Consider the following 19,487-nt stretch of genomic DNA (forward strand, 5'->3'; position numbering starts at 1 on the left):
TTCCAGAACCGGCAACCGAGCAAGCAGTTTTCTTGGACGGCACTCGAGGACGCTTTTTTGCCGTTTGGTAACCAGGTTCGTTGATATGCGGGAAGCGTACCTTGCTCGCACGGGATCTCGTAATCATAAGTAACTACGCGAGTAAGTACTAAGCGTATATATATATATATATACATGATCGTAACAAAGTATTGAGCAAGGGATTTTCCTATTGGCTACGGCAAATATGTATGTATATACCCACCGCGCGATTTACCATCGTTAAAAACTGGTTATTATACCTCACATTAGGTATAACAATGCGACGAAGACCGCGGCAAGCGTCTGGGGCTGAATTGAAAGAAAAAAATGCAGATCATTCAATAAATACAATTTCAAAAATTCAATCATACCTATATGACAGCACAAGTTTTCATTCTCGATGGAATGCATGACCATGCCAGGAATTATTCTTCTTATCAAAACTCTTCAACACTGCCGCAGGCGTCTGTGAAGCCGCTCGCGATACTTCAGGTTCGTGAACAGTGAAATCAAAATAATTGGGCAATGTAAAAACTTGCAGCACACGAGAATGATGCAGATATAACGCACGCGTGATTATACCTTCACAAGTATTTAGATATGATCGTAAGGTGTCCGCTTATCGATTCGAGTAATATCAGAATCGGTAAATAAGTACCGAATTAGATATGCACTTCGTCTAGATTACGGGGAAAAACTGCGATAACGAACTTGATAATCATCCGACTTTTCAAAGGCGTGAACCGAGAGTCTGGTTGGATCGTTTCATTTGCCGCATTCGTTACTCTTCTATTATTCTCTGTAAGTCATAAGTATTATAAACAATTTATATCGAAGGTGAGTAATGCAGCGCGACAAATCACACCGAAAAGTTGATTTGGCAATAGATTTGTCAAGCCACTCAGTGATACGCAAAATTGAAATTCTGTGGCATACCAAGTGATTGGTCCGCGTCTTCCTGCTGCTGTGAAATTTCGTATCTAGATACGGTTCGTGTTAAAATCTCTAGCTCCCAGGAGTCGTAATCGTCGAATCGGGTCGAGCTATGAACAATGATTTCAATGCGGTGGGCGAAAGTTGGAAATGCTCGAGGTTGTTCGTATAAACAACAGATTTACCGACAAGAGTTCATCGCCTGGCTCGTTCATCAACGCTCGTTTGCATCGCATTGCTCAATTATCAAACGAGTTATCTCTTATTCGCATTCTCCGCTCATATTTCTTTTCTATCATAATAATTTCTCTACCGCTTTCATTATTATTATATAGCATGTGAGTAGGTTTTAAGTATATGTCTAGCTATCCGCGAGCAGGTGGGCTACTCAGATAAGATCACGTTGTGATAATTCTTCCGCCTTTCGTTAATATGTAACGACGAAACCTGGCTTGGGGTAATTATTTATTTTCGTAATTACACGAATACATCGTTACTCACCCAGTATGCGTAACTTGGCGTTTACAGGCATCCGAATACGCACGTAATTGTGAAGGAATCAATCCTAGGTTTTTGACAAACTTGATACGTACAATGTTAAAAATATACTTTTGTTCTGTACCGATTTATAGCTAACTAACTGCATTTCTACTCAATTCTTTCAATTTTTAATATTTAAACGTTTCATACAATGGATAACGGAGGTATAAGTAAACAGATCTTGGAAAGATAATTAAAGTCTCGGTTGGTTTAACATTATCATCGCTTTAATCGCATCTGCAGCTCTTTGCATAGGTAATTATAACTGCTCTGAATAATCACACGGATGTTTTATATACCGCGAACTTGGAATGCCTTACCAATTAACTAAACGGCAACGAACCGACGATCTTGAGAGTCATGCGCGATCGCGATATGGAGTATTAATGCGATGCGCCTGATTCTCTGGCTTTTAATTATACTGACCTATACAGGTGCACTAAACTTCTGGTCATGGTCTTTTCACCTACCCAGGACAACCATTTTACTCGGGGCTTCGGCTCCATTTTTCCCGTAGGCATAACACTTGGCGCAAAGCCTCTTTATCTTCTTGCCCTCACTTACGTTTTACCCCTGTTGATGCTGACAGACACGGAATTGTCTCTATCCTCCTGTAACGGGTGGCGTGGAACTTTCGTCAGTTTTCTGCTTGGAAGATGGATGGGTGAATATAGAAGATAAAGAAGAAAACGAAGATATAGAAGGAAAGGCGAAGAGGGGTGCTCACATTACAGACACGGTACCTCGGATATATATTTGAAATACCTCGGCGTGATGCATGATTTCACAGAAATGTGCTGCGGGAGGCTGGTCATAACGCTGGGTAACAACAACGCCATGCTGGTTTACCTGGAGTACGTACGTTGGTCGTACCTCGTGTGGGAAACCTGGGTAATCTACCAACCCGATGCATTATGTATTTATGGCTGAGCTTAGTTGGGAATTACTCTCTTGGCGTAATGATTTCTAGCGAATAGTACCTCGGGAATGTTACACATGTACCTACGTCTGATTTATTATTAATGGCAGCCATTTTCTTCAACATTATGTCTCTTTACACTTTCTGCGCAAATACGATGGTTCATCTTTCTGTCTCGAAGGAACTTCTTGAGGCAATGGCTACCCTTAGCCATTCAAAATTTTACCAGAAAAAAACGAATAGAAAGTTGCAGCCTAATTCCTTACTCAGCAATTTCATTCAAGGAGAATAATGCTAGTTCACTTCGGAAGGTCCTAATTATTCTTTATATAAGTTACCGCGTTGGCTTTCTAAATCATAGTTTAGCGAGTTGGGCACCAGCATCGTGATTACACCCACAGGCCATATCACACGCGCGTTATACGTTATACTATTAAAATGCATACGATTATATTTCGAATTCATGTATACGATCTAATATACTATACGTGATACAGATACCAGAATGGTTTCTGACTTCGAGCTGATGTTTTCTACCGATGGCACAACTTTGACACATGGACAAATTACACACAGAGTCGGTCATTCATTTGAAACCGTTATTCATCCAAGATTCATGGAGGATTGTTGAGAGTGTTGTAAGATGAGTGCCTCGAAGACTATTGTCTACTCAACGTAAGAATATGCCTTGATAGCATGATGTGGCTTCAAAACGCAAAGTGCGCAAACCCCGAAGCGCGGGTTTTTTCTCCACCATGGTTCCGTTTCTCCTTTTAGGATCTCTCGAGGATCCCTTCCCTTTCCTCTCACCCTTGTCCCCGGTAGACGGCGATGCTGGGTAATAAGCAGTTCGTTCCTTGCGGAACAATTCGATTAATTCAAGAGAGGTCCGTTCGGAGACTGATGGAACCGCAACTTCGAGGCCGGCTGCTCGGCGTTGCCGAGCATTACCGGCGCGTATAGGTAATGACAGTGTTTGGTCCCATTGCCCGAACGTGACTTCGATACGGTGATCATGCCTCGACGACGGGCTAGGTTGGTATAAGGCACCCGCCACGAAACGAATATATTTACCTGCGGATCCTCGTTTCACAGCTACGCTCTCTCTATCCTCGGCATCTTTTCACACGAGCAGAAGTCCTACGCACCTGCCTTGGTTAGGTACATACGCGTAGGTCCATACATGCGTCTACACAATAACGGCGTCAATTCAGGCTTCTGCAAAAGCGTAACGGAGGTCACTCTTACCACCTCTGTTCTCTTTTCACCTCGATTTGACTTCTGGTTATTTTAGTTTTTCAACAGTAAGAAACGCCTTGACATTCAGCCTATTGGTAATTGCGATCCTACGGTCATCGCACATAATATCAATATATTGGCAGCAAGTAACCCAGATATCGTTATAAAATGTGGACTAGACGAATAGCAACAGTCACTTGAATGAGAATATGAAGATGTGAAATCATCTTTTTGGTAATCGTCTGCATGTTACGCTTACACTCAAGGAAGTAGGCCTCTTTGAGTAGGGGGGATGTCAGGCTGAAGGGGGTTCCTGTAATCCGAGAATGTTTCTCATCTCCTTTTTCTTCTCGCTCTCGTTCTTCCGCTTTATCTGCCTCTCCTACTCCTCTTTCTCCAGGATGAAATCGTCCGCGTGTGATCTCTGGCAGTTCAAACCGTGCGACGCGATGCCCATCCCCCAGTTTCTTTGACAAAGCCGACATCCCTGAGAACGACGTCAACGACCCATGCTAAGGCATGGGGTACATGCCAGAATCAAAAAACAAACGTATGGGTAAATAACAGTTGGTGAAAGCGATTAGGTACCGAAACTTGGTAGAAATAGAAGACAACTATTGCTTGAAGAAATCAATCCCGGATCTTCCGAACACATTTGTCAATGGTCAAGGTTTAAAGATTCAAACAGTGTTCAAATTGGGCGTTGCGTATAAATGAAGAGGTAGAAAAATCTTATAACCGTACAAAGTCCACCTTCTTCGGTCCAAACAAAATGATCCTTTGTCTCTTGGTATTAACAAGTACAACAGCAACGACTCCTAAAATTATACCCAAGTAGGTATACTTAGTATAGAAACACGAGTATATCACATTGCACACCTTGTGCCGTATCTGTTGATTCACAATCAACGTTGGCTCTCAGCGATTGCACGACTTTAAATCAGGTTGAAGCGGCCGATTGGTATTGACACCGGTGATTAAAGTCTCGCACTGCGTTTGTAGCTTGACCGTATGATGAGGGTGAAGAGAAGAGTTGTTTGCTCGGTGCAGAGCACGTGAGTATAAGCTAGTCATGCGGTCGCAAAGCTGTAATTTAATTGATCATATTTAAATACAACTTTTTAATGTCTGTCTTCCCAGCTGGAATTAGCGTCAAGCCTCAGGGGCCCCCGGTGTTGTAGCGCTGGCAATAGTGGCGATGATGGCTGCTGGGAACCCATCCAAGTCCGGTGGGCCTCTTATCGATAGGGCCGGAACGTTATTTCATCTTGAAACTCAGCACTCTCCGAGTGATTAATCGGATCCCTCGAGAAACTCTTTAACTTTAGCTCGAAGCTGCAGATGCTCAAAGTATCTCGTCCCCACTTGCCAGCCCGCCGACTTACAGTTTTGTGAAACGTGCTCGCTTGATTGCCGTCGAGAACAAACAGATATCTGCGCTGCGATCCTTCTCTTCATTGGACTGCCAATTTGTATATTTTCAGCGAAATTATTTGAAATACAAGACGTAGGGAATCGGGGAAATTCAGGAACGTTTGGAATGAAAATTTTTCCAAAATTTCAATCTTGTCTTGACTTATTAACAAGTATCATTTTCATAAATGGTCTTTTTTGGTTTTAAATTAAATCAGGTTATTGAGCTTTGCAATCAGAACTCAGAATTGGCGGAATCGATCGCAGTTGAAAATGTAGTGAACTATCCATGTCCAGTCCCTGTTTAAAAAGATTACGGGTGACATTGAATCAAATGTATTTGGAGTACGGACATATAAATTTCCAAATGTTTTAATGTATTGTATGTTTTTCTGAACTTGTTGACTTAATTTCATATACATTTAGTTAGATCGTATCGTATCATACATATGCATAGTATTATCATGCTTGCACTGGCAGATGTAGCTAATAAGAAGCCAAGTGGTTAAAGTATTATTGAACACTGCCTTCTTAAAGTTTCGCGGCTTACGTTAGTTACGCCTATGGCGCTATCATAAGAGCTTATAAAGACTGACGTGAACAAGACTTGGAAGGACAAATTGATTAAATGTAAGACGTTGGAAACTTATAGTTATAATTTACCTTCGTGGTTATTGTAATTATCTATAATTTGTCGGTATTATTTTATCGAAATTTTTTTCGAAATCGATAATACATAACAGAAGTCATGGTAATTTCCCATTTTATCATTTCGTACTCGTTGACAAAATTAGTTGATGATTCATCGGTTATCATTCAAAGTAAACAATATTCAAAGTATGGCGACATCGTAACGATTTCTACCTCGTTCTGAAACGGTTAAACTTATAACAGTGGAAATAATTCCTCGATGGCTGGGAAAGATGAGGGATCAACTTCAAGGCCAGATGTGTTTTCTTGCGATAGTGTCGGTAGATGAAAGTAACGGATGGAGACGAAAACTACTACAAAAGTAATACCTTTAGCATCGACGAATCAGATAAGGAAACGAGGAATGGGAAAGGAAAGCGTTTACTAGACACAGTAGTAGTAGTAGTAGTTGTTGTAGTGGAGCAGAGAATATGCAGGAAAGAAAGGATGGAGAGTTCCGAAAAATTATTTGCAAATATACCTATAAATGTATGTAAACATACAAGTTGGAAAACGTAAACGATTTTAAATGTAACATTTGAAATTGTGAATGTATTTTTAAACTACAGGTTTCGTTAAAAGTCACGCCAAATGCTGATCAAAGGAAATGATACAACAGTATCGAAATCGTAGTATAAAACTGCAAAGTTGTAAGCCTCGATTTATCATACCTGAATGCAACCTCATTTTATTTTGCTGTAGTAACCCTTCTTGCGTCTACAAGCAGTTGCACACATTAATTATTTTCGAGCAGGTTTCAATCGGATTTTCTTGAAATATGTCGTACATTATTGGTGATTTCGTACCTACAAGCTAGCCATTTTTGTTAGCTTAGAGATGATAATGAGGTGCCGCATGCAATGGCATGAACCTGAATTTGGTTTCAACAGCCACGGTTCATGATCCGTCGTAAGAACTGCAAACTCTGCTATACCGTGTTCACGGAGTGCCTCGGCATTCAGATTCATACCGGTCTTATTACTCAGGATAATCTGAGGTATATTATATAAGTGGAAGGGATCGGAGTCTTGATTTAGCCTTAATTAGAACAGGCTTTGCCTCACCTCAGCTTACCGTGCTTCGAGAGAGTGAGAGAGAAAGATAGAGAGAGAGAGAGAGAGAGCAAGCGGGCCGGGGGGGGGGGGGGTAGGGGGGAAGATACCGAATGAGTTTTGTTCAGAGTGTAATCACGCGAGGTCCATTGCGGTGCTTGGACTTCGGTTTCATTGTTCGCGAGTAGTGAATCTGCTTGGTTGCAGGTTGCCGCTTAGACTGTCGGTCGGTTGGTCGGTCGCCTCGCAGAGATTCCCGTTTGGAGCAAACAACGCAAAAACTACCGGCTCCGCGCATTGTCCTCAGTTCGCGACGGCAACAGCAGCGGCAGTAGATGCAGCAGCTTCAGTTCCTCGCATGCATACCGCCGCAGGCCGATTTGATTTTTAAATGCAAACAAATCTACATTGTCGCAAAAGCGCCGCCACCCGTCACTCAACCCCTTGACTCTCTTGATCCACTATTCTTCTCTCTTACCCATCGTTCGTCACTGCGGCCTTCGGTATTGGGAACTGGCTCCACGGATTTTTTTCAATCATCGAACCAGCCCAACTCTCCGCTGCAAGACCGACATCTCCCAGTACTAACCGTGGACTCCCAAGTGGCAGTGCCCTCGATGACTCTGCCTTCGTCCTGCCACTACCGTAGATTTCCCTTTGAATCTTAACTTTCTTTTGGATTCAAAAAATGACCCGTCAACAGTGGCCGAAGGTTTATTTTCGAAGCTTATCGCAATAGCAAGAAATCTGAAATTGAACTATCTTCAATTGATCTGCATTCCTTTTACTACTCTGCACTTTCAACAAGAATTCGAACTCTTCGCCCCCCTTTTTTCTTCCTCATCCTCCGTTTATTTCTTAAACTCCGTGTGTGGCGAAAACTTCGCTAGCGGAAAATGGCTGTATTAACGCATCAATCGTGAATACACCTTTGACAGCCAATAGCCGTAGAGTAGAAGCGGAGAATAATTGAAAGAAGACGGTACGATTTAAGACCCGCGGAGCTGGCGGAGCTTGTTTGTCCACCGTCATTATCATCAAGCATTAGGCTATACGTCGCTTATGTCTTCCGATCTTGTAATTGTTCCTCTTCTTTCCTTCCTTTTTACCAGCCTTCCGTACATTCTTTTATACCTTTTGGCTCGTATCATCGGAATGCTTCTTCAGAAGCTGTCTAGTTTTTCGTATACGCCATGCAGCATACATATCGTACCTTGATCTGGCTTCTGGGTTACATTATTTCATTTTTTTCCCCCTCCAATTGTACACAATAAATTTATCTACGATTCTACACGTTTGCTTACGGTTTCTTCTCGCGACTTCAAAGCTACGCTGGCTCTCTAAAGTTATAATATTCTGTGAGCAGGCCATCACTGACTCATTCCTGAATTCACGTAGGAATTTGAGTAATGAAAAATTCAATTTCACTACTGCGACATCTTTGTATGTTCTGATTTTTCAGAAAACAGTATAAGGTATTCAATTAACCTTCAGTCGGTGGTGGTGATCAAGGCGTGTCAGGATCCGTTACCTTTCCGGCACTGCGGTTAAACGGTATCGAAGGGATTCCGTTAGAGTGTCATGCCGGAAATGACAGTGGGTTCGATCGCTGGGATTGAATCCCGTAGACGCCTATACGCGCACCCGTGATTATGGTTCTAGGTTTATGCTTTTTTTCGCAATAGCTAGGTACAGAGTAGGTACCGTGGTACAAATTCCGATTGTTAGACGATTACGATTGAGGTTAGTATAACGCAGGTGGATGTAATTTCGCCCTTAGATTCTCCGCGAGATGTAATTTTCGATAGAAGCTGCGGTGTAATTGCCCCGGGGACACATAACTGCATGCCCGCGACGATGCTCGAGGACTGCAGCTTGTCTTCTTCTGCAGCAGGAGCTGGAGAAGGTGAATCGCGGACGAGGAACCCTCATAACTTATGAAACAAAGCTGAGCGCTGACGAGTAATTGCCTTGGATTAATGAGACGGCATAATTGCACGATAATAGTCGATCGTTTTATTAGGCGCGTCGCCACAGAGCCGCCGACCCGGTACGCCGCCGTACTCCACAGCATTATACGTGCTTCGAAGACGCCCGAGTATGTTTGGCTGTTCAAATATGACGATTGCGGATGTTCAACATCCACGAACGTCGCTTCAACGACTTCGGTATCAATGTTGAAAGTACGAGATCAAATAAGACCGTCAGCGTTCTCAAATCTCATAATGAAAATCCGTTGAGAGTGAGCCAACGAACAGGCTTGCACGATTCTCTGTTACCAAGTATCACGAAGAGTCATTATCCTTGCACTTACGGTATCCGTGCAGTAAAACGTGTGTTTGAAATTGCGATGTGAAAACGCCAACATTGTAAGTCGTCTCAAAATTTCCCAACGATATCACGACGAATGTCAACGGCACTGATACATACGATTTTCATTCATACTTATAAAGCGACATCAATGATATAGTGCACTCCGATTGACGGTGTTGTTGAAATTTTAAAATCAAGACGATCATGTTGAAATTCGAAGTCCGGATTATTGGCGATGCGCCAGCGTAATTCTCTCGTTCTCAATGTGATCGAATGACGTATAATTCATAAAAGTAATATATAAGATACAGACAAGAGCTGTCGTCAGCCGGTGCTCATAAGTAGAAACGAAATTGATGCGTTTCGCACGTTTCAGAAACAACGACGGAATTACTCTGCGAGCCGCGTTCAAATATCATTCAGCCACCTACTACCTGCATCCTACCGACCCACCTGCCCACCTGTAATCGCATCCACTATGTACGTACAGCCAGCGGGGACAGAATGGACGCGGTGACGTCCGCTGACGCTCTTGCGGCGTTTGATCTCACCGCCACTGTCGGCATCTGATTAGCATCCTCTCCCTCCCCCCCCCCCCCTACCTTTGAGGGTGGCTCAAGGAGGGCCGAGGGGAGAGAGTCGCGATGTCACCGCTGACGAGAGCCCGTCTGAGTTATTCTGCTCGGCGACATCATTTAAATGTCCCTTTGCGGAGCAGTTGAGTTTTTAGTCGTCATCTCCGAGAAGGCAAGCAAGCCGTCGCGTCGCAGTGCTTCTCGTTCAGTCTCCTGTATTCTCATCCTTATATTCTTCTCTCTAACCCACGTGGATCGGCGGGGCGTAGGGGGGGAGTTGCAGCTCGCTGAGATTGCGCTGGTATGCGACGAGACGAACCGACGACGGTTGGGTTGCGAATGCTATACAGTTTCAGACCACCGCGAGGGGGCATTTTCCACTTGCGAGGAAAGAACTCCCGGTAGTCCGATCCTCTTTTCATAGAACTGAGAACTGTCGAACGAAGAGTAATTACCTAAGAACACTTTATACGACTGCTTATTATTCAACTGACGTGTATAATTTACTTACAAATTATTTTAAATTGAATTTGAATCCGGATGAACAATTGGCGCGTATAACAAGTTTGTGCAGTGTTTTTATTCTCATTCTTTCTGCTCTGAAATGAAATGAGAAGTTGAAGAAAAAATGAAATCACTTTAGCTTCGAAATATATTCGATACGAAATTTTCAATACTTCAGAATAATATGAAAATGTGCAGCAATTTTTGATACTCAAATGGCTCTCGTGATGTTCGAAAATTGCGAGAACTTGAAGTATTATTCATTAACTTTGCAAGCTTGACGACGAGTAATCGACTGTCGTATTATGTTGTACCACAACAATCAATCAATAATTCAGGCTTCTGTTGAGTCAACGAAGTATTCATATAATTAGCGTATGCAGAGAACTTGATCTTACCAACCACTCGTATTCGTCATACTTACAGTGATATCTCGTTGATCAATCAGTATGCATCAAATGGCATAAATGATTACCTATTTCTGAATATTCATTAGAATTGAAGTTCTCGAGAAGAAATGGTAAATTGAATTAGCGCTCCACACGAGAAAGACTGATTGGAATAACTCACACCTACGAAACGATTTGAATCTGAAGGAAGCGATTGTACACCGAACGCCGATGACAAAGTTCATGTAGAATATGTAGGAGTCGGCTGCACCCCGAACGCTCACTTCTTGCACGAGGGAAGATTGAGACACACGGTGTTGCGAAACTCGAGGTTCGAGAGAGGAACCGAGTTTCGGAGCGTTGAGAGGCCATGAAGACGTACGGACACTCCGCGAGTAGAACGGTCTTCTCCGCACCGTTGAAAGGATGAGCCCCGGCCCATCGGTAAGAAGCGGTACACCGCGAGGACTGCGAGATATCGCGATCACCGTACACCGTACGCTCAGATCTATTTGATACGATAAGCGGATCTTACGACCTGACGCTGTAGCTCCACTGGAGCGGCGAGGTTGATAGCGCGGAGCCACGGCTTACGACCGCGACGCGGCGCTGAGGTCGGTTTTCTCGCAGGCGCGGACAAAGCTCAGTCTTATCGAGAAACGCGTGCACCGTGACGTCGACACCGAACGTCGTGGCTAGACTACTTGCTTACTCGCTGGCTGCCGCACCGTGGCCTCTGCGTAAATTATACAACCGGTGTGTACTTACCCGAAGATTTACAGGCTGACCGGCGATTTCTTTGATTTACTATACCCGATGGAGCCTCGGGACTCTGCGAGCTCAGCGCGATTTGAAATATGCAACAGGATATGACGAGGAGTAAGAAGGGGAATCGCGCGGCGCGAGGATACTCGGGTCTAAACGGTTCATTGCTCTGCAAGTGTATCAGTGAATCGAGGTGAGTAAACGCTTTGCTTGAACTAAATTAAACCTATTGATTCATGCGTACGGCGATCAAGATATTCATTAACTCGCTATTAGCTGCAGGTAATTTACAATCTCCCACCGCCCTACCCTAGTTACTCATGACGATATACCCAGTTGCCAAATGCAAAAGTAGCAAACATTTTTCACGGAATTCGTCACGGTATCATGTTGAATAGTAAACCTCTATTATCTCGAAACTGCTGTTGGTGCTGAAAACTGGTGGTTTCAGGCAATGCTTGCGTCTTGTGACCAAAGCAGTAAATATTGCAACAAGAACTCCATGGTCATAGCAATGACGATGAATATTCTTTTCCAAAGAAGTTGTAGCAGCTTTCAAGACGGGAGACGATCTCGCAATATATTTGACCAGAACCTTGTAATTGTCCTCGTCTAATTGCAAGCCCGTGTTAGTCTAACGATGTTGGAACGTACTAAGAAGTTCTCGAATCACTTACGCTATTCTCGCTAAAATTCCACCTGCGTATCTAATATACGTCTATAGACAGCCGTATGCATGTACAAAGGCCATATTTCGTTTAGTACGACGTGGTACATATCACGGCTGTTCACACGAGATGTCGAACGCAGTATGGTGCCGTGGTAAGTTGGTCTTGTAATACGGCCAGTACGATGGAATCGGAGTGTAAACAAGTGCCAAAACGACGCACAGGAATGTCGGTATAGCGGAGTAAGTTAAGGGGGCACCCCGTTGCGACTAAACGTATGCAACGTGTATACGAACATCAGGTATCAATATTTATCGCTCGTTTGCTGGATCGGCGGCGGGCGCGAAAGGTACAACGTCTCCCGTCGGGGTCAGGGGTCGTCCTTCACCAGCCTCCGTCTCCGGCTCGAAGACACCTCTGCAATCGCGATTCACGCCGGGGTCCCGCATCCCTTTGGCTATCAGTCTCTTCGGCCCACCGACAGACGGACCCCGGCTGCTGGCTGCTGGCTGCTGGCTTCGCCGAACGGCGAACGGCGAACGATGGCAGTGGCGTAACGACTCTGCGGATCATTAGTTACTGCGGAACTACCAAAACCAATGCAATTATCGGCTGCGAAATTTATTCCTTTAATCTCAGCCGACCAGCACCCTACCATCCCGGCTTCCTCAAGATTGCCAATGGCTCACCACAGCCTTCGACAACCTCACCATCGACATCAGGCCAAGAGAACCCGTCCTCGATATAGCCGTTGTCGCCGCAACCGGAATACAACCGCCACCACAGTACAGATGCAACTAATTCTTTCCGCCCCCAATCATTCCACCAATCCGACCAATTCCCGGACCTTAACACCGCTGGTATACCTTATACGCGCGGATATATGGATACTTGGCTCTTTTACGGCTTCTACTTACTTCACGAAGGCAGGAGGTTCTGGCTGTACTGAGTATCTCTAGGATTTGAAAATAAAACATTACCTCACTGTACCCTCATTTTGTCGGTGATTGCGACTCCGATATTTTTCTAATTACAATGAATATTATACATGCAAGGCGTATATTAAAACGTCAACCGCAGTAGAGTGTACGAAGCAAAATACTTGATAAAGAAAAAATCATGCAGTGTATCACAAAGGCATTGGTATCGTCGACACGATGTTTGCGGTGAATTTTTAATTTCAACAACTGATTTCAAACCGCAAATTTCCTAATATTTCTCTGTATATCTAGTAAAAATATCTGTATCATAAAAAACGATTGATCTAGGCAACGATCGTTTTTCAAATGGCAGTTTTTAAAGCACACTGCGAGTGGTCTCATTCTCCGATTCTACACTTGCATTATAAATTTACCGACAGTATACATATATATGTATAGGTATGCACGGGTACCGTGTAACCGAGAAGTTGTTTTCACATATTTGTGAACAACCCAAATTTTAATCTTACCGTAGGAAAAGTACTTCCCGCTTTCTCTACCTTCCGATGATGGTTCAGATTTTTCGTTACCTTGTATACTTTCAGAATGAAGAAATCACTGCGACTGGTCTGCGCTCTGGCTAACCGTATGCCGAAGGGGATGCTGGAGGATGATTGTAGAGAGAGAAATATTATATTTCGTGAAGCGTCGCATCTCGGCTCAATCAAGCAGATCCTGAAGGCAGTAGAGGCGAGTAGAATCAGCAAAGATGAAGATATTAGTTGACGGTGTACGGCGTGCGATGCACAGGGTGCTAAGGACTCGAGGCTCCGAGTTCTTCTGCTCCCCCAGGGACTCATTGTCCGACCTAATAATCGCAACTTTTAATTGAATTTCGCAGCCCGCTGTCGAACCTAGAGTCAACTTGGGTATCTGATTGCGAGTCTGGCCGTGCTCCCGCACAATCCCTGAAGCACATGCTTCGGTGTACTATGTTCACGGGAAACTAAAGACAGAAAAACAAGTTCAATTTAATTTACCGTGACAACAATCAGAAATATTTTAATTCAGACTCATTCCAAATGGTGAGAAAAATTTACATACATTTCTTTTACAGTCTCGCAGTTGTGTATCAGCACATGACATTTTTTCTGGAGCAGCTTCAGAAAAGTCTTCCCCTCATTGTTAACATCAATTATTCATACACGTACATTCTGATTCTTCGTATGTAACAGTCATTCAAAGCCGCATTCAAGATTGCAACGTACATACCTGCGGAGTATAACAATATCGAACCCTCGGGAATTGGGTCGCCATCTACATAACGCTTCGACTTCAATGAACAGAGTGACCAGAGTGATAATCTTATGAAAAATCGGAAATTACGTTTCCGATTGCTACCAACCCTGCGAAAAGTGTGATCGTTTCGAGTATATAGACGTAGCCACTGTTGTCACGGTTTGTACATCGTTTCCGTTTCCGCTTTTCAAGGGTCTATCATCGATTATTATCATGGTGCATCGGTATTTCTGTTTCTTTTCTCGACCGGAGCGACGCGACGCGACGGTAGTGAGGTTAAAGGAGAGTCAAATGGTTTATTCAATCTCGGTTCCAAGTATAACCGTTGATCTGTGGCTAGATGGGCGGGAGGGGTATAAAGCGACAAGCAACGACCATACAGGTTAAATATGGCCAAAGGGAGGGAACAGAATGTCTTGCCGATAGACATTAATTACAATACACGATTGGCTTAATTGCATTCTTTATGTGGCTGCTGTGCCAGCTCCATTAAGGTAATTTCTTTGCCCACCAAGCGCATGGCACAGGGCATACAGGAATGGATTTTGTAATCGATCCGGTTCATTCAGATTCAATGCCCATTATTACGATATTATACGTTGAGCGAGGTCATGTTTGCCAAAGAATCCAAAGAACCTTATATCTCGCCTGCAATATCGAGCTGGTACTCAACTACCTTGTACCTGCGCTAACAGCTCGCGCTACGTCACCCCTTCGCAGAAGAGAGCCTTTCAACGAATGCCTTCGCAGGCATATACGGTATACCTATACTACCCACATTCTGTACCTGCGTACGTACTATCTACGCCGCGTTCTACGTAATAACCGTGCGGAGGTGCGAGGGTGCGAGGATCGTATCTCTGTCTTTCTTTTCACGCAACAGGTATTCCTATCCTCTGTTCGCCATTCCGCTAGTGATGATCACGAATTATTACCTGCACGAATCGCACGAATTTCGTATTAGCCCATGTCACCGCAAGTCCGATCAATCTGTTCATTCATGTTCTCCTGGCCCAATCTAGCACCGTTATAAAATTTATTCCAAAGTATGAAAAATGATCGTAGGCTCGAGACATCGGGGCAACTTTGAGCAGAGTATCTGACTACGAACAATTACTCCACGATGGACAGCGCAATTATCACAACGCTGTATTTCAAGTCAAATTCTAATGGCAATGAAATTGTCGTTCTTGCGCGGAAGTTGGGTACAGCTATGTAGGTTGCATTGATTTTCAAGAACTGTCTAAGATGGTTGGTGTGGTGCTCGCAGGATGGCGCTGCGAGTGTCTTGAATACTTTGTTATGCTCGCTTGAAGATGTCCCGACGACGCGACGCCTTCGCCTGCGGGCACCGGTATACTTAAGAGGCTCCCTGCAAAACGATGCACGGAAAGGTGAATGAGGAGAGACGGAGAGAGTAGAGCCGAAGTACATTCCGCTTTGAACGGGTGCGTGCCGCGGATGACTGCGGCGTGACACCGTGACGTCATATCCGGCATAACGCGTGACGGCTAGGTAGGTGGCCTTCCCTCTTTCGATCTCTACGTATTTTTCTCTCTCTTTTCACTTTTACTGCATATGCATTTCGACTGAAATCAGCCTTCGATCTTCTTGATTCTTAGTTCATTGCGTTTGGAAATCACAGATGAGTACAATGTTGAGGGAATACATGGATTGGATGGGTATCTTGTTGAGTAAAGCGGTTTTGTACCCTTATCTTATACTACAGAATCAATTGCTGGTCTTGAGGTTGACGCCTGGACACCGACGGAGAGGGAAAGGCTGGAAATTAAATTGACGCTTCAGGTTTTCGTATTGTGTTTTTCGTCTCAATCTTAACGAAAATGCTGAATATTGTGCACATTTCCAACACCTTCTACTGTTTACAGTCACTACGAAAAAGCACGTACCGATGGATCTTAGAGACCTTGTTATATACCAAGCGGATAACAAACGACTGGCATGGCGAGACAAGGTGGAAGACATGTCAGTTTATGGTAGTTAGTTTATTGCTCAATGTATTTTATGAATCGTAAAGATCATCACAGAATCGAGTACGATACTCGGACTCATGTCCAACAACGGACCATTATCGATATCGTCCGGAAATGCAGGGTCCAAAAGTTTGCCTTCCGACTTGACGAAGCCTATAATTAATTATCTGCCGTTACTCAACATGCCACGTAACTGAAAAACCTTAGGTGTGGTCAATGTAAAAATTGTTTTGTGACCACTATCTACTTCTTGTTAATCGTTATTATTGGAAAATCGTCAGGACGGTAATAAAAACAATGAAATATGTGTGAACTAGTTATGGACAACTAGGGTATTCGGTCTAACTGTAAAAGCGGAATGAGTCATTAGCAAGCGTGTTATCCTTAATCCTAAGTTAATTACAGAGCAAATTATTAGAGCCACTGTGCGGAAATGTAATGAATAATTACCATGTAATTTATATCCCTCGGTTGTTTTGCTCGATCCCTTCATTTCTTGCTCGGGACAAAAATCACCCTGCCGAGTGGTGCATGCTTTGCGCGTAATGAATAAACATGTAGTACGTAGACGATACTGTAGCATGGCAGAATTTACTCAATTATATTAGAATATTATATTCAACTAATCAACGAATCGATCAATAATGCGGGATAAAACCGTATTCTATATTCTATTTTACAGATCTTTCAATCATCAGTTTTGGCGAGAATGCTGGGGAGGGGCGGGGGGGGGGGGGGAGGTACAGCTTGGACGGTCTAAGATCATACCTATTTTTAGAAGTTTTTTTTAAAGAAAATGAAAACACTTTGAGCAACTTTAGTTTGTGGACTTTATTATTCATAGTTCATAAAACATTTTACAATGTTTTCCTTGAAACTAATGACAAAGTAGTGCCATAGCGCATATAAGTAGCGAACGGCCACATTTTCAATCCAGTGGCGCAGATTCCTCGGTCAATTTTTATACGATTGACTTGAAATTTTGACACGATCTTTGAAACTTACTTATCGATTTGAGCTCGTGGCTAGATTTTTGAATTTCAATCTCAACATTTTTTTATAAAATTTTTTCAATCATTTTTGGTCAAAAAATGAAATTTTTTATTCCTAATCGTATATTTGTGACATTTTTTTTCAACTTTTGGGCTACGAGGTCGAGCCCGAAAAAACGTTTGCAGCTCAAAAAATGTCCCCATCTGTTACAGATTGGACAGTGATATCAGGAGATGCGCCACCGCTAAAGCCCTCGACTTCGGAGTTGTTCGCTACTTGCATGCGCCATGTCGCCATTTTGTTAATAATTTGAATGAAAAAATTCAAAAGTGTTCTTGTAACTATAAATAACAAACTCAAATTATTTCGAGTATTTTCATTTTCTTAAAAAAAAAAATCTAAAAATATTATAAACTCCTATAATATTTGGTTTGTAGCATATCACTCAAGTAATTGAAAGTTAATGAATGTTAATGTTATGATATATAATATTTTATCTCAATATAACGTCAGTACATAAGCCCTTATAAATTAAAATAAGGCGAACACAGATACGAATTATTTATTTATTTATCTGAAAACAGATTCATTCTAATTTCTATACATCATGTGTCAAAATACGCTTAAAATAGTACGAACCCATTAATATCCAACATAATTGCACTATTCGTTATCTATGTATTTTATTCCTTTATCCTGTTTCATTGTTGTTGAAGAAATTAATATTCGATTGATATCGTATATAAATGTAACCATCTGACTTGTCTTGCCAATTTATTGCTTCAATTTCTTCATCCGAACTAAGATAGTTGTAATATCCTTGATTAAGTTCCAACGCCCTGGAAAGGATATCTGCTCTCGGCACTTATATTGACACTTCGTTCGTTTAAAAAAAATTATTGCCACCGACAATTGACATTCAAAATTAGAAATATAATGTTGCACGTTGGTCGGAGTGTCATACTACTGGTGCCAGGAATATTTGCTTGTATTTGGCAGACCCTAAACGTGCTCGTAACACATAGCGTGGTCTAAAAATGAGGAATGAAGTCCAGATTTGCATTTTAATTCTATGGACATCACAGTTTTTCCCGCCAATCGAAATAGCGATGCGGTGATTTAAGGATCGATAGCAATCCAATGTACGGCATGCAAGACCGACGGCGGTCCGCGTACATCAAGGTGTAGGTATATTTTGCACGCGAGTCACGATGACGGGATTTAATCTACCAGTAGCGACGATTTCCATGATTTATCAACTCCGAGTTGGTGTAATTATTCTCGGGGAATCGGTGCAGAGTACTGGAGTATAGCTGCAGTTAGGATATGGCAAGTCGTTGGCTGGTGCACGCACGAGATACTCGAATAGTGGGAGCCCCGACGGATTTACAGACTCCGATCAGAGGGAACGACGAAGGCTGTACATAGACGCATATAAACTGTGCAAATGTGTAGAGGGTATGCACCATCTAAGCAACGGACACCGTGGGAACTGGAACTTGGAAGTTGGCACCGCGTCGGGAATAACCGGCCTTCTGCTAGGAAACCGTAAAGAAAAATCTAACCGTCGTTATGCCGCGGTAAGAGAGAGAGAGAGAGAGAAAGAGACACTCTTAATAATAAGATAAAACAAACGTAGATGGATGGCATCAGACTTGAACTGCATACGAATTGCCGATTAATATGTCACAATTTTATAAATGTTACCTGGAATCGAATTCTTTCGAAACCTAGAGTCTTCCTGGATATTTCACACGTTCTGGGGTTGAACTTTCGTGGAGGAAATTATTGAGGTAGAATCTTGATATCGTAGGTGAGTTGTCCCACTGTTTCTTAGAGATTTTACAAATTTCATGCTACAGAAATGGGTCCGAATGTTTTTTCCAAATTTTCCATTATATCAATCAAAATTTTTCCACGCCACTTTCACAAGCTTGCTAAATCATGATTCTCGTTGGTATCCTGCGTTTTTTTTCTGGATTTTCAATTTTACAAGTTTGAGGCAGTTCTTGGATACGTTTCGTGAATATTTCACGATTGCTACGCAATTGTTCCGACGTATGATGCATGATGTTTAACAGATTCGAGCAATTTCCTCGAATGTTTAAATGGAGTTGATCGGACTGAATTCGCTTGGTCACACACAGATTTCTGGAGCTGTTTTAATTTTGATATTTCCGGGTAAGTTACAAGTAGTAAAATGCAGGTTGGAATATGTCAGTAGCTTCCGGCGAAAATTTGATGTGATAAGATTAGAAAC

The 19,487-nt window shown here is 42.8% G+C and overlaps 1 long non-coding RNA gene across 1 annotated transcript; it reads right to left on the bottom strand.

The window, feature by feature from the left end:
• Positions 1–1,402: 1,402 nt before the first annotated feature.
• On the bottom strand, positions 1,403–5,131 carry LOC124213857 (uncharacterized). The gene is made up of 2 exons (XR_006882000.1): positions 4,532–5,131; positions 1,403–4,164 (listed from the first exon to the last, which is right to left on the bottom strand). It is a non-coding gene; the product is annotated as an uncharacterized lncRNA (long non-coding RNA).
• Positions 5,132–19,487: the final 14,356 nt, after the last annotated feature.

The sequence above is a fragment of the Neodiprion pinetum genome, chromosome 3, assembly GCF_021155775.2.
Source record: "Neodiprion pinetum isolate iyNeoPine1 chromosome 3, iyNeoPine1.2, whole genome shotgun sequence".
Lineage (NCBI taxonomy): Eukaryota > Metazoa > Arthropoda > Insecta > Hymenoptera > Diprionidae > Neodiprion > Neodiprion pinetum.